Here is a 14,731-nt window from a genome sequence, read left to right on the forward strand (position 1 = left end):
TAGTATGTTTTCTCTCACAGCCTGTACCTATGGATATTTAGCTTGCCCTTCAAGGACAGCTCAAATTCTACCCTTTTTAATAATGTCTGTCCTGATGACTCCAGCTAGAATAATCCATTTCCCCTTTTGAATTTTCATAGCGCTCACTGATTGAATAATGGTTTTGGAACTCATTGTATATTATCTTGCTTTTTAAATTTTTTATGCGCGTGTGTAAACTTTTTGAAGAAAAACACTTTTACATCTTTTTATGTGAACAATAGGCGCTGAAGTGCCTTATACACAATAGCTCTAAATCATCACTTGTTGAAACAAGGAACAAAGGAGTGAGAACTGGATTAGCACTGTGGGAATTGTGATACCTCCCGACTCTCCCTTCCTTCTCTTTGTGTACACCACCGAAAATCCAGCAGAATGAGGGCCCCCTTTTGTGGTCACTTTCCTTGTTGTGATGAATTTTCTCTTCCAGAAGCTCATTGCCCTTGACCTTGAGCACTATGACAGCTTACTATTAAGTTGCATATGTTGGTTCACTAGTGGAACACTCTTAAAATATAAGCCGATTTTCTCTTTCCTAGGTTAAAATGTAACCCAGAACATGTGGCAGATAGTGGTAGTGCAACATGGTTGGAAGCTCATGCTTTAGAAGCACTGGCTGTTTACCAGTGGGTGAAAATTAGCAACTTGCTAAACCTCTTTAAGGCTGTTTCCTCATCTGCAAGACATAGGTAGTAAAACCTCTCTTTGCAGGGTTATTACAAGTATTGAACGAAACACACGTGGAACTTACTTGGCTCATACTGGGTGCTCGAAACAAGTCAGCTCCCTTCTTCCAACTAGTGGCTATAGGCTAAACAATGAAAATGATTCTTACTTAGCACAGAGTTGAAGAGCACTATGAGAAAACCTAACATAGTAGCTCTGTGACCTCAGGTTTTGGAAGTTTTGTCAAATGGATAGATATGCATTTAATTTTCAATAGTTTTTTTTCATAATAAGTTTCATAATAAACTTGTAAGATTAGATTTAATCTTTCCAGATGCTAGTTAAAGGTTAAGCTAATTCTCTGATAGGAAGATTAAATGATTAAAATCAGTGGTTTTTTGGTATTCATAGAGGGAAGGCCTTCAGTTTCCTTTTTGTCATCTCATATTAGAAATATAAAATATATTACATTTGTTTCAGGACAAATAGCAAAGAAATTTGACTGTGTGTGTATTGTATTCTTTTTCAATAAGAAATACAGCTACGTATTAAATACTTGGGTGTTCTTAGCTTATTTTTGGTTAAAATTCAAAATTAGAAATGTTTCAGAATAGTTTTAAGGTCAAGGGTGATGTAGAGATTGATGGAAATGTGCTTTAAAGCTGCGTCAGTTTGGCTTCCTGAAGAATCTGGCGTACTACAAGGCGATTTCTTCAACTGCTATTGGGAATTGGATTTATTTTCTTCCTGAACTAAAGCTTATAGCTCAGGCAAAGACATGAGCTCTTGTGCTGCTAGAATAGGCATTTAGGAAGAAAACGGATTCCTTTCTGTACTTTTGTTTGTAGGAAAATGTCATGTCAGTTACCTGCTGAAGACAAACCTCAATAATTCTAGGATATCAAACTTGAAATAGATGAAGACATCTGCCAGGAAAGGAAAATTGGTGCTGGATTCAACAAGACCTAATAATGCAGTTATATTTAGATTCCAGTGACCACCAAGAAATGTTATCATTTGTGCTGTTATGTATTATTATATATACCTGTCTCATGCATGCATTTAAAATATATATTGAGTACTTTACGTGTAAAGCACTGTTTTAGGTAGAGGTGGTTGGGAAAGTAAATATAAGGAAGACCTGGTCCATGGCCACAGGAGGTTAAACTCGTGTGTGTGTCTATGTGTGCATGTTTGTGTGTGGGGAGTGGGGGATGGGGAGAGTTAAATAAGCAAATAAATGACTGTAGTGTAACACAAGACAGAATATAAGGACCACCAGAGAGAGAAACAAATCTGAGAATGGAGGGGTCACATTTTGATGGGATGATGTCAATTAGAAGGTACCTTTGCATCTGGGCCTCAAAGGTCAGTGGGTGAATGAATGAATGACACACCAGCTGAGCAAAATCTGGGGCCTGAGCAGAAAGGAAGGAAGGAAGGAAGAAAGAAAGGAAGGAAGGAAAGAAGGCTTGTATTAATTTAATTTCATTTTAGGCCATGTGAATGGGAAGAAAGTAGATTAAACCTCAGTGCTACAATTGGGTGTTATTTCACTTTTAGGCACATTTAACAAAGTGTGATTTTAAATGTGTAATTTTAAATGGAAAAAGGAGGGGATCAAAGTTTCCCATCCTGATTTTCTTTTGATTCTTTAAACCAGTCTGAGTTTCTCAGCCTCAGCACTATTGGTATCTTGGACTGGATAATTCCTTTCGTGGAGGATGTTCAGCTGCATCCCTGGCCTCTCTCCACGGCTGGGACTCCAGCAGGCAGCCGAGGCAGCGAGGCCACAGTATTTAAGGTGGCTCTCATCCTCAGGGTTGTGTAAGTTTTAATCTTGCACTTGCATGACCCTAAAATGAGTGCATCCCTCGTTAAATTTTGAGCCCTAGGCGCCCCCCTTGCCTCGCCACAGTGCAGGCACTGCCTCTATCCCTAGAAGCCAGTAGCAGCCTCCCAGTGTGACAGCCACATGTGTCACTAAACAATGCCCGCTATCCTGTTGGGAACTCAGTCCCTCTGGTTAAGAACCACTGCAGACTAACTGAGATAACTCAGCCTATTTCTCTTTCATTTGTAAAATGCCAAGAGGAGCAGCCAACAGTGTGAACGTTTTTGTACTCAAGATAGCAACTAAACACAGGTGTATTTTGGGCCGTATGTGAGTGGTTAGACCCTCTTGGGGGGCACGGGTGTGAAGAGAGAGCTGTGGAAAGAAAATGCTGTGATTGATGGGCTGATGGACCTTGGCATTAGGAAGAGACAATGGTTTGTATGAAGTTACGTAAAGGGAAGGAATCGATTGTGCCGTTAATAATATACCTGACTGCTAGGCTTGGCTGTGTTGAAGAATAACAATTCTGCTGTCAGTCTCGGGGTGGATATTACAAGATTTCGAAGTACATTCTCCTGGTCCTATACAAATGCTCAAAAAATCCACAATGTGCTTATACTTTATTATTTTTTTAAAACCAAATTAAATAGTCTTCTCGGTTAATACTTCATTGTGTTATCTATATATGTATCTTCCCTACCTACTCTATACTGCTTTCTTGGGATGGGAAGGAAGCTGCAGCACTTGGGGAGATGCAGGTTGTACAGTGTGGCTGCCAAGAAGATTCCAGAGACATCAGACCCTCACGGACAACTAATCATATCAGTTAGTACGACATCGCAAAGCCACATCATAGTGTGCTGTCCATTTTCATGGTGAGGGTTAAAGAAGAGTGATATGGCCACTTAATGTTTAGCGATAGAGTTTAATCCCTCAAATTCCAGATGTCTCACATTCAATAACGTGTCAACCAGCACATTGCTCCCTATTTTTTGTGGCACTTACTACAAAAGTTGGTACGTGGTAATAAAAACAAATTAAACAATTGAGTTTAGAGCTCCCTAACTTCTGCCAGGCAGTGTCCTATGTGTTTGCATTTATTGCTCAGTAACTCTTCGTGGTGGTTAATATTATTAGCCCTGTTTTGTGGCTATGGAAAGTAAATGTAGCCAGGCTCATTAACTTGCCCACTGTCATGTGGTTAGGATCACTTGATTCCAGATCTGCCAGCTCAGAGGCAGTGTTCTTAAATATTACTTCAGGGCTGCCTGTAAATAGCTTTGTAGATTGTGCAGGGCACCACTCCAGGTGGCCCCATCTGCAGTGTGCACGCTGCAAGTGCTCTGAGATTATACTGGTAGGTACAAGAGGATTCCAATGCTTTTCGGTGTTACTTATTTTTAAATTTTTCTTGAATGGTATAAAGTGAGTGATGGGAATGTGGGCAGTGATTCCTTCCTTCCTTCCTTCTTTCCTTCCTTTCTTTTTCTTCTGCATGGACATGCATAGATGTAAGTCCCATTGAGGAAAGGATAGAGTTCAGCTGAAAGGTTGTTCTTTCCTATTGTGATTTCCCATATTCGAGTGCAGCTAACGCACTTAGGAGAATGAGCCTGCCCCTTCAGAATTACTCCTTCAGCTAGTGTTCGTGAAAATTGTGTAATGCCACCAGAGTTCTTTTTCTGAGGCCTGAGGCCAGAATATTCTCTCACTATTATTTATTATCGTCATGGAGCCATTAGCTTTTGCCATTAGAAACTCTACTTATCCTAAAGGTGTTGCCGCTGGATGTATGTGCTCCAAATTCTCATTACAAGCTGCTGACCTCTCCCTATAAATCTCAGATTGGAGTTATCAGCTTTCTACTTGTTGGCCCTAATTGGAAAGTTCTCTTCTATATCCAGGTACAAAATGTGCTATCAGAGCTTGAATTTCTGCCCCTTATTAACATTGCCTTTGTGACTTATTTCCTCAATTCTTTTTCCATTGGCAATCCAGCTGAAACAAATTCCTCGGTTTTATATACAAAGTGAGCTTATGGCAGGACACATTACAAACCATGCAGCGTAGTCAGTGAAAGCACAGTCTAATACTTTTACCATTAGGGAATATTAAAATGTCCTTTACTTTACTAATTAATTACTTGCATACCATTTTTCACTTAATAATCTAGATATAAATTCATGAATTTTTCAGCAGTGTGAAACTCATTTTATAGTTTGAAAAGCCAAGCGTCAGCAAGGATTTGTACAGAATTGTGTTATCATTTCCTGAAACCTACCCACACTTCAGATGGATTCTAATTTGGCAAGACTCTTGTGTAATCCAGAGGTAGCAGAGGGAATGTTTGTGACCTGGTTCATCAGTCCATCGGAAAAGAATATTTCCCTGAGAGAATCCTTCAGATTTCCCCTCTGTTTAAGCTGGTGGGTTTCCCAGGGTCTGTCACCACATCCGCTTTAAGAGACGGGAAGCTTATGTACTGTACTTAGAGACTCTGAAACACTCAGACATCCCTGTTCTGGGTTCTTTACGTATGTTAATCATGACATGCTAGAATCAGTCTTACTCGGGAAAATTCATCTTAGGCGCATACTTAGAAGTATTTATATTTTCAGTCCATGTTTAAATATTTGAACAGTTACTTCATGAATTTCAATTACATAGCACTTACTTTGAAACAATTGTGTAGGGTATGTGGATGTGTTTTGTTTTCTTTAGGTTTTTATTTTTTTTCTGTTTAAAACTAATGAAACAGTCTTCAAATAAATAAAACTTGAGCTTCATGAACTCATGACATAAAATGATCAATACTGTATAGGTTTGACCTTAAGACCTACGTAGAATTACAGTTTTTCCAAGAAATTAAACGTGAATGCTTCATTTTTCGTCAGAGGGACTTATTTTTCTCAGCATTAATGTCAAGAAACAATCGAAGAGGAAAAAATTGAATTTAGAAACTTTTCATCCTTTAAATTTGAGCTTAAATTATCATCCTCTTTTCTCTAATATATGGAAAAGAAGTTTTCCAGGCCTTTTCTGATTAGGTTATTCTACGGAATATTCAGACTATGTGCTTCTCTTATATTGGGTGACAAAAATAGGTGTACAAAGTAGAAATTTATTAATGGATATTGTTACTTTCAGAATTATAGGGGTGGTGGGCAAGTTCAGCTGGAGAGACAATAGATATGTTAAAAGATAAACTGAGGCATATTAAGAATTTTAAGAGTTTATTTAAGGGCCGGCCCCGTGGTGGAGTAGTTAAGTTTGCGGGCTCCACCTTCGGTGGCCCATGGTTTCTCCGGTTCAGATCCTGGGTGCAGACGTGGCCCCGCTCATCAGGTCATGCTGAGGCAGCATCCCCCATGCCGTAACCAGAAGGACCTACAACTAGAATATACAACTATGTACGGGGGGGCTTTGGGGAGAAGAAAAAAAAAAGAGAAGTTTGGCAAAAGTTGTTAGCTCAGGTGCCAATCTTTAAAAAAAAAATGTTTATTTGAGTGAAAATTGATTTGAATTGGGCAACGACAAATCAGATGTGGTTCCGAGCGTCCACTTACAGGAGCTGGGGAGAGACTGTTATAGAGAAAAGGCAGAAGCAAAGCAGGGACATTGTTTGATTGGCTTTAGCTTAAAGCCTAGTTGGCTGTTTGCGATCCTCTGTCCTTAGCGTTTCGATTTTGTTACCTTGAAGTACTTACAGGTTTAGATTTTGCTTTGCTGAGGTAGGCCTCCATGGCATTAGAGCCACAGCAGTCTAATGGCCTCTGTGTTAATTAATTTAACAACTAGTACATACTTTTGGATATTTATTATGAATTTGATTACATAAATTTAAGATCAGAGATTTCAGCTTTCATGTAGCACCAGACACACTGTGTTAATCCAGATGTGACTGTCTGAGCGCATGGACGTGACATGTTATTTTTCAGATAGTACGTAGATTATGAGAATAATTCCTGATTTCGAATAACTTAGAAAATTTGGTTTCTGTTTCCGATATAGGTCTGTACCAGTTGAGTAACACTGACCTCTTCGCTGCTTTCTTTATAGAGAAAAGGAGGCCATACTAATGGGTAATAGTCAGCCTCCATCCTTGAGTGTTGAAGAAGGTACTGCCACCAGGTCACACCCTTCAGTTGTAAACCCGGTCATTTCTGGTTTAGTACAAAGGTTATCTTTGTTTCCACTTCAGGTTATCCTTCGTAAAAGAAGCAGCTCCTGCTCTACTGGTTTTGTGTGCACCTTGCAAGACAAAGAAACAACTGTCGCAAATATTTAAATTTTTAAGAACTGTCACAAATATTTAAAGTTTTAAAAAGTACGTAAATTTAAGATACCATAAAATAATCTCAAATCTGTGGTATCCTGCACACATGCCTAGGGCTCAAAGGACACTAACAGAGTGCCTTTGGGGCCAAGAGGATTTTTTCCCCCCAAATATTTTGAATGCAATAAGAACCTGGTGTTTGATATTGACTAGCCTTTGTCTCCTTGTAGCTCCTTGCTCTCTGATCACTCTCTTTCTCTGCTTCCTCCCTCCCCTTTCTGTCTTAGCTTCCCCTATACATAGAAATGTATCCTATTGTCATGGCTGTTACCTGTTTTTTTTAAGTGGCCATTATTTTCCAATCTTGTGTTTCTTATTTGATAGGAACTACAATGCCACACAGAGGAAGAATTTTAAAAATAAAGCTTTTATTAATGCTCTTTTTCTGTTGTATTCCAATGGCTTAATCACTTTTTTTCTGGAAAAAAGTAATTAATAATGCTGTGTGTCATGCAAGTGCTAAGCTGTTTACAAATAGTATATCATTTTATTCTTTCAGTGATGTATGAGGTACTCCTATTTTAGAATTAAAGAAACTTTCATTTTCAGAAGGTAACTAAATTTTCCGAAGTCACATTGTTTATTAGTGGTTGACCCAAGAAAAGACAGATCCTGACTCTTTTTTATTATTTTTATTTTTTTTTAATTTTTTTAATTTTAATTTTTTTTTTTTTAAAGATTAGCACCTGAGCTAACAACTCTTGCCAATCTTGTTTTTTTTTTTTTCCCTGCTTTATCTCCCCAAAACACCCCCTGTACATAGTTGTATATCTTAGTTGCAGGTCCTCCTAGTTGTGGCCTGATGAGCGGTGCCATGTCCGTGCCCAGGATTGGAACTGGTGAAACCCCGGGCTGCTGCAGCGGAGCAAGCGCGCGAACTTAACCACTTGGCCATGGGTCTGGCCCCAGATCCTGACTCTTAATTCTTAAATATTCTAAAGTAATTCTTAGATATCTTAGAATTAAACATTTCCTAAAGATTTCCTCCAGTCTTTCAGGTATAAATACTAAAATCTCTTCCATGATGATCTTCTAGAAAAAAGTTTTGCAGTTTCTAAAAAAATGGACTAGAATCTCTGATAGCTCTTTTTGCTTATAATTAACACAGGAGACATAGTTCTTAGTGCGTACATGAATATCAAATTATAAAAACAGCATAGGTATTTTCATGTGTTCTGCTGAGTTATTACGTGTTTCTGTACCTTTTCTATTAATACTGAAGTTGCATTAAACCTTCATTGTTGGACACGAATGAATTAGAATAGTTAATTCTTATTTCAATATCGAATACTGATTTGATAGCTTGCAATCCTCTCCAGTTTTTGTCTGTCGTTGGGAAGTATCAACTCAGAAACACAGACCTGAGCAAACTTTATAAACCTCAGGGCTCATGGGCTTTGATCTTGAAGCCTTTAAAAGATATGTTGAGTCTGTTCTCTAAAAGTTAGCAATTCTAAGGCTTGATTGAGGAGTTAAAAGCTAATTTTTCATAGTGCTCTTGGAATTGTTACCATTCTATTTTGGTTTTATCATTTCCTATTCTGGAAACTAGTTTTTAGTTTGCTCCATCAATTTTTGTTTGATGCAAAACAGTGCATTGTTGTGCTCCTGCCTTATTCCTACTCTTTCTATGTTTTTACAGGTCTTACTGTTTCTAAGCAATAAAAACAAACACAGAAACAACCTAAAAGTAGAACATAAAACACTTTGTGATAGTGAGGGGGTTGAAACCATGCTGTATAGCCAAAGTGATGCAGCAAAAGGCAGTATTGCCAATAAAGAATGACAGTCGTTTTCACTGGATCATTCTCATCAGGGGCTCACAATTCCCATCTCTACTTGGAGCAACATCAACGGATGTTGACCTAGATTTCAGTCTTATGCCATAATTAAATGGTTGTAAGGAAACTCAGGAATCTTGGTAGAAACAAAGGAGGCATTGGACCTATACAATTAGTAGGTAGACCAAAAGGAAATTTGTGTTTTTCTCTTTGTTTTTAATATTTGACTTTTGGGGAGAATTTCATGATTTCAACTTACGCATTCTATTTAAATTTTGGTGAATGTCCCTTTTTGTCATCTGAAACAAAATCTTGTGTTAATGAACTCTATACTCGGACAGCAAAAACAACTTTAGAATTTCATTTTTCCGAACATTGGATTGTTGTTTTCTTTGCTACAAAAAATTAAATGATTGAGATTCTGAAAAAAATGTATTGCTTTTCCTAATATAGTCTTGGATTCTATCTTCCCAAATAACAGGAGGATCCATGCCATCACTGGCTTCTAAAACCATTTATCATGCCAAGTGTTCGCAATTGTGTAGGATTTTTTTCAATGATCTTTTTCTTTTTTAGCATTTGATTGACAGATATAATGAAAGTCAGTGGCAGCCCTTATCAAAAACAAGTGCTGCCATGTATTAACAACTGAAAATACCTACCTTTCATTTTGGCAACCTAAGAAAGAGCCCGATATTCTAAATGTCTTTTCCAAAAAAAAATTTTTTTAAAGAGAATATTTTCGTGCTCAGGCAAAGTTCCCTCATCTTGTACTTTAAACCAGTGTCGTACAGGTTTTTTAAGAGGCACTTCATGTATGAAAATGCCTTATATGGACAAATTGAGAAGTCTAAAAATGTTTCTAGGTGAGCAAAACATTGATGGTAACATTTGTGTAGAATTTTCTTTGAGTATATATGCCTATATATATATTTATATTTATATACATGCATATTATTTGAAAGAATCTTGTATAAACTCTTTAAGCTTTAACTTCTCTGTGTATAAATTAGAGTTATGATCGCTGCCAGGATACATTGTAGTGAGAACTGGGGGAAATAGCACATACAAAGTGTTTACCTAGGTAAACATGCACCCTGCAGGCCCCTCTTCCATCACAGAGGTCTTCCCTAATCACATTAGCTAGAGGAGCCTTTCCCCACCCCTTATTCCTATGATCCTGTTTTATTTATTTCATATAAAACAATCCTTTTAATTTGTCTGTGTCCCCTTCTAGGGCAGACCATTGTGTATTCATTTGGGGCCACATTCTCCCGAGTCTAGTCTGATACATAGCATGCGTTCATTCAAAAATATTTCTTAGAATTTCCTTTGCTTGAGATGGGGAACGTATGTGATGAACAAAAATGAAGGCCCTGCCTGCTGCAATTCAAAGCTAGTCATTGTATTAGTAAGTGAATTTCTTTCTTGATGGATCCAAGTTATTCTGAAATTGTGCGATAGTTTCTAGGGCTGTTATCATATTATCATATATGTATCAGAATAGAAATAAAATTAGTCGTTTTTTGTTGTTGTTTGCAAAGTGTTCCCTTTATAATTTTTCTCATTTTATATTCAAGGGAGTCATTTTAGCATGGATATTTCTGATTTGGGGAGAGTCACTGAACATTACTGTGTATCACTGGTTCTTTCTTTCTCCAATTGTGAAAATAGGCAGCCGATTCCAGTGCTTTTCTGCAACCTAGGGTTTAATGAACCGTTATTGTCATGCCTCCCAATGTGTGTCAGTTTCTCTTTGTAGAAAGCCTTTCTGGCCTTTTCCTAGATGTCACTGATAAGGCAGGTTAGAGTCTGTCTTTGGTGGGAAGATGTACAGTCACGCTAATACTCCACCATTCTGGAATATCAGTACTCTGATAGTGGTTGAAGTTATGGAATATAAGGGCAACAATGAAGGGAAAGTTGATTGAGGAAGAGCATGCAATCTAGGCCAGAGAATTGAACTAACCATGAATTAAGATTGTGGTTGTAAGGACCGGAGGAGCTAGATTCCAGAATGGTTGTGAAGAATTTGGAAATAGTGTACACAGTAAAGAATGATGAAATTAATTTAAAGTAACTTGTTGAAAAGGCTTATAATAATTGGGAGAATAGACACAGAGATGTTGGAAAATTCATTTTAATGCCATAAATTATTGATGAGTTATCACTGCCAGCATGTGCTCAAAATAGATTTATGTTGTCAATTTTTAAAAGCCCTTGGATAATTTAGGTTAATATAATTCACTTAAAAGCTGTATAAAATATTAATAAGTGATATTACCTACCACATTAAGACTTTGCTCTGTGACATGGACTGTGCTGCATATTTTATTGTTGTTGTTGAGGTAACACTGGTTTATAACATTATATTAATTTCAGGTGTACATCATTATATTTCGATTTTTGTGTAGACTAAATCGTGTTCACCACCCAAAGACTAATTACCATCTGTCACCGTACACTTGTGCCCTTTTACCCCTTTCGCCCTCCTCCCTCCCCTCCTCCCTTCTGGTAACCACCAGTCTATTCTCTATATCTATGTGTTTGCTGTCGGTGCTGTTTTCATTTTACACATGTGAGTGAGATCATATGGTATTTGACTTTCTCCATCTGACTTATTTCACTTAGCATAATGCCCTTAAGGTCCATCAATGTTGTAGTACATGGCAAGATTTCGTCTTTCTTATGGCTGAGTAGATTCCATTATATATATATATACACACACCACATCTTCTTTATCCATTCATTATCTTCAAGACTTAATCCATTGCAATTGTTCACATTTTACAGATGCGAAAACAGAGGGTTAGAGAGTTCAGTCCACTTGTCTTTGATCACACAACTATTAATACCAGATCTGGCATGAAATCCATTCCAATTGAATTGAAAGTTTGTGCTTTGTTATACAACACTGTATTATGTGCCAACGAGTCTCAAAATATGTATACGTTTTAAGCATGAGTTTAAAGTGGCAAGCATAAATGTATAAAACTTAGTTATCTTTTACACGGTCACTCATTCATTCATTCATCCATCAAACATTTATTGGCCCTCTAGGCACTGTGGTATATACTGCATATACAGGACATCCACATGCTCTTTTGAAATTTATAGAGGAAGAGAAAGGCATTAGACATAAATAGCTGTATAATAGTTTTGATAAATGCTATGAAGAAAAATATAGTGCCTTTTATTAAGTAGATTACAGAGAGAGTTCCCATGTCCTCACGTTCCTGTGGGCAAATATAATTAGATTTACAATACAGTTTACTGTAACCCAAGAAGGGAAGGTGCTTAAAATAGCGTTAGATAAGTGGTACCACACCAGTGTAATCAAGCTAAACAGCTTGAAAACGTTGGCCTTCCAGCAGCCTTTTCAGAGCACAAAGGGAATTTTGGTGAATTGAAGAAAATTGTGGTGTTACACCAACAGGTTTTGAAAATTTACCAAATGTCACATCTGTATTTCAGTTTTGCAAGGTGACCTTGAAACTATCTCAATGAACATCTGTTCACAAAAGAGCATCAGTATCCGTGGAGGTGATCATTGCACTGCCCTTTAGAGAGCAGTATGTGTCCTGCCACAACTCTGAGCGTGCGGGAGATTTTGTAGTGGAAATATTGAAGGAGTATTCGATCAGTGGGAATATTTGGCTTCGTATATTGCTAACATTTGGCATAAAATCTAAATTGCAGTAAAACAGGAGAACTTATGTCATTTAGCACTTAATAAAGCTGGATGGCCAAATAAAACAATCAAACAACCCTCCCAAAGTGCAAACAATGTGAAATTTTGCCAGATGTTGATAACAACATACACCCTGGATTTATTGCAGTTCAACGGTGATAAAACCTTAAATTTCAGTTTCAGAAGTTGCTTTAGGCATGTGTTATAATCATATTATAGGTACCTTACTTAAGGAATTTGTGAAAATTGCAGAAAAATTAAAGCCAATGATCTCTGTTTATTTTATTTGAATTTTCTCACCAGCAAATGTGTGTTGAAGCTTGACTTCTCTTTCCTCCCTCTCCCTTCAAAACTCTTCATAAACAGACAGAAATTGGCAATTTCCCAACAGTTGGAGATATTTTTGTAATTATCTGCAAATTTATCTGCAAATCTGAAAGGCTTAAAACTCTATTTCTTAGCTGTCAAGGGACAGTTGAAATGCCTGACATGAAGTAAGAATAAATATATGTGATAAATAGACGTTAAGCAAGAAATCTGATATCATAATTGAAACTCATTATAGTCCATCATCTCTAGATATTATGTGGCTTCCCTGTTACCACTTTTCTTGCAGTTCCTTATCCTGTCAGGACTTCTCATCATCCTCTCCTAATGTCTTTCTTGTGCACCACTCACAGAGGAGGAATTCTCAAGTTGGGTCTTGAGAAATAAATAGGAGCTTTCCTAATAGGAAAGTGAGAAGAGGGTTTCTTGATAGGCATTGACACTTACTAAGGCAGTAAAGACACAAAGATATGAAATAGCGTGGAATGAACTGAAAACTGAAACTACTTCAGTGTCCTTAGAACATATAGTGCAAGAGAAGAAGTGACAGTAATGAGAATGAAGGGGAAAGGGGTCAGATCAGATGGCAAAACCATCAAAGGTCAAGAAGAAGTCGCATATCAGGTGAGGGCCTGTTTGGTGATCAGGAAAAGGACTACTAGAGATACAGTAATGTGTACAGGAAAGAACAAAGACAACGTGAGACTTCGTGCCTGGTCTGGTGGCTTTGATTTCTCTGTGAATAAGAAGCCAGGTCAACCACAGGTGATGACTGAGGATGGTTAAGGAACTCGAGGAGAGGGGACAGTGTTTACAACTATAGTGGAAAGGAGAAGAAGATAACAAGAAGTATGAGAAAATCTTACTGCAGAGGCATTGAGGGTCCTGCTAAAATTCAAATCTATGAATGTATAGTGGCATCAATCTGTATAGTTAATCATTTTTTTAAAGTTCTACTCAGTCCTATAATTACATGGTCCACTCCAAGTGTCAGGTTCCTTGTTGCAGGAAAACAAAGGTGTGAGCAACTTGAGAATGTTGGTGATTATAGGTGATGATAATATTTATTATTTGTAACGTGCTAGGAATTGTACTTAGTACATTATATACATTATCACGTTTCCCTTCTTTCCTGTGAGCTGTAATTATTCTTCTCATTTTTAAAAAACAAATGAAGGATACAGTTAAGTAATTTTCCTAAGATATTTACCAGTAAAAAGCAGAACTTGCATTTGAATGAAGACCAACATTGCAGCTGAGCAGAATAGAAACTGAGTTTACAGAAGGGCTAATAGTTTGGGAGAAGATGTGTCAAGGGAGTAGAAAATTTTGAGGAAATTCCAGAACAGGATTCATGGAAATAACATTTTTAAGGTTATGTAAAAGATAAGAAGCTGTAATTGGGAAGTAGAATATCGGTCTTTAAGACTCTAACGGTAGAGCATTCAGAGTGGCCATGAGGTTCCAGTTGGAAGTGGCTTACGGGAATGAGAATGGAAGTAGAGGTCATGAATTCTCTGGTGAGGTTATTGATTGCAGTTCATGGCTACTGACTTTGAATATTGATAATGGTGAGACTTTGGAGTGAAGAGAAATGGATTTTGAAGAAATGACCTAAAAGCTAATAAGTCCCAGTGTTCAGGGTGATATAGCTTGATGAAATGAACTTAAATGAAGAAAGATTTCTTTGCATGAGTTGAAAAAGTAATGATATGAAAGACACAGTGGAACTAGGATTGTACTGAGCCTCTGTTCTGGACCTGATATGGAATTAGCGTGCATTCACGAGGACTGCATGTAAATCAGGCCTGCAAGGAGAAAAGGATGTGGAGACCACACAATGTCTAGGTCAGCAGTAAGGACGTTTGTTTATTAAAAAAAAAAAAAAAATGGAGCTCCAGAGGATACAGTGGAAAATGTTGGGAAGGACATCAAGAGGGGTGTGGTAGGGTGGAGAGTAGGAACCAAAGGGAAAATCACATAGCTGTGTGAGTATGAGATTGAGAAAGAGGAAACAGTTTATTTAGGGCTTTAGAGTGATAGAGACAAGAGGC

The 14,731-nt window shown here is 37.6% G+C and overlaps 1 protein-coding gene across 12 annotated transcripts in view; it reads left to right on the forward strand.

Moving 5' to 3' along the window:
* SLC16A7 (solute carrier family 16 member 7) overlaps positions 1–14,731 on the forward strand; it is a 266,294-nt gene that overhangs the window by 140,904 nt on the left and 110,659 nt on the right. For 2 of the 12 annotated variants that reach the window (XM_070495157.1, XM_070495153.1), the window contains exon 1: positions 3,815–3,899. The exons of the other annotated variants lie outside the window; for them this stretch is intronic. The gene's annotated coding sequence lies outside the window, so the exon portion shown is untranslated. Of the gene's footprint in view, positions 1–3,814; positions 3,900–14,731 lie in introns of those variants that run through there. 12 annotated transcript variants of the gene reach the window in all.

This window comes from Equus asinus, chromosome 22 (genome assembly GCF_041296235.1).
Source record: "Equus asinus isolate D_3611 breed Donkey chromosome 22, EquAss-T2T_v2, whole genome shotgun sequence".
Lineage (NCBI taxonomy): Eukaryota > Metazoa > Chordata > Mammalia > Perissodactyla > Equidae > Equus > Equus asinus.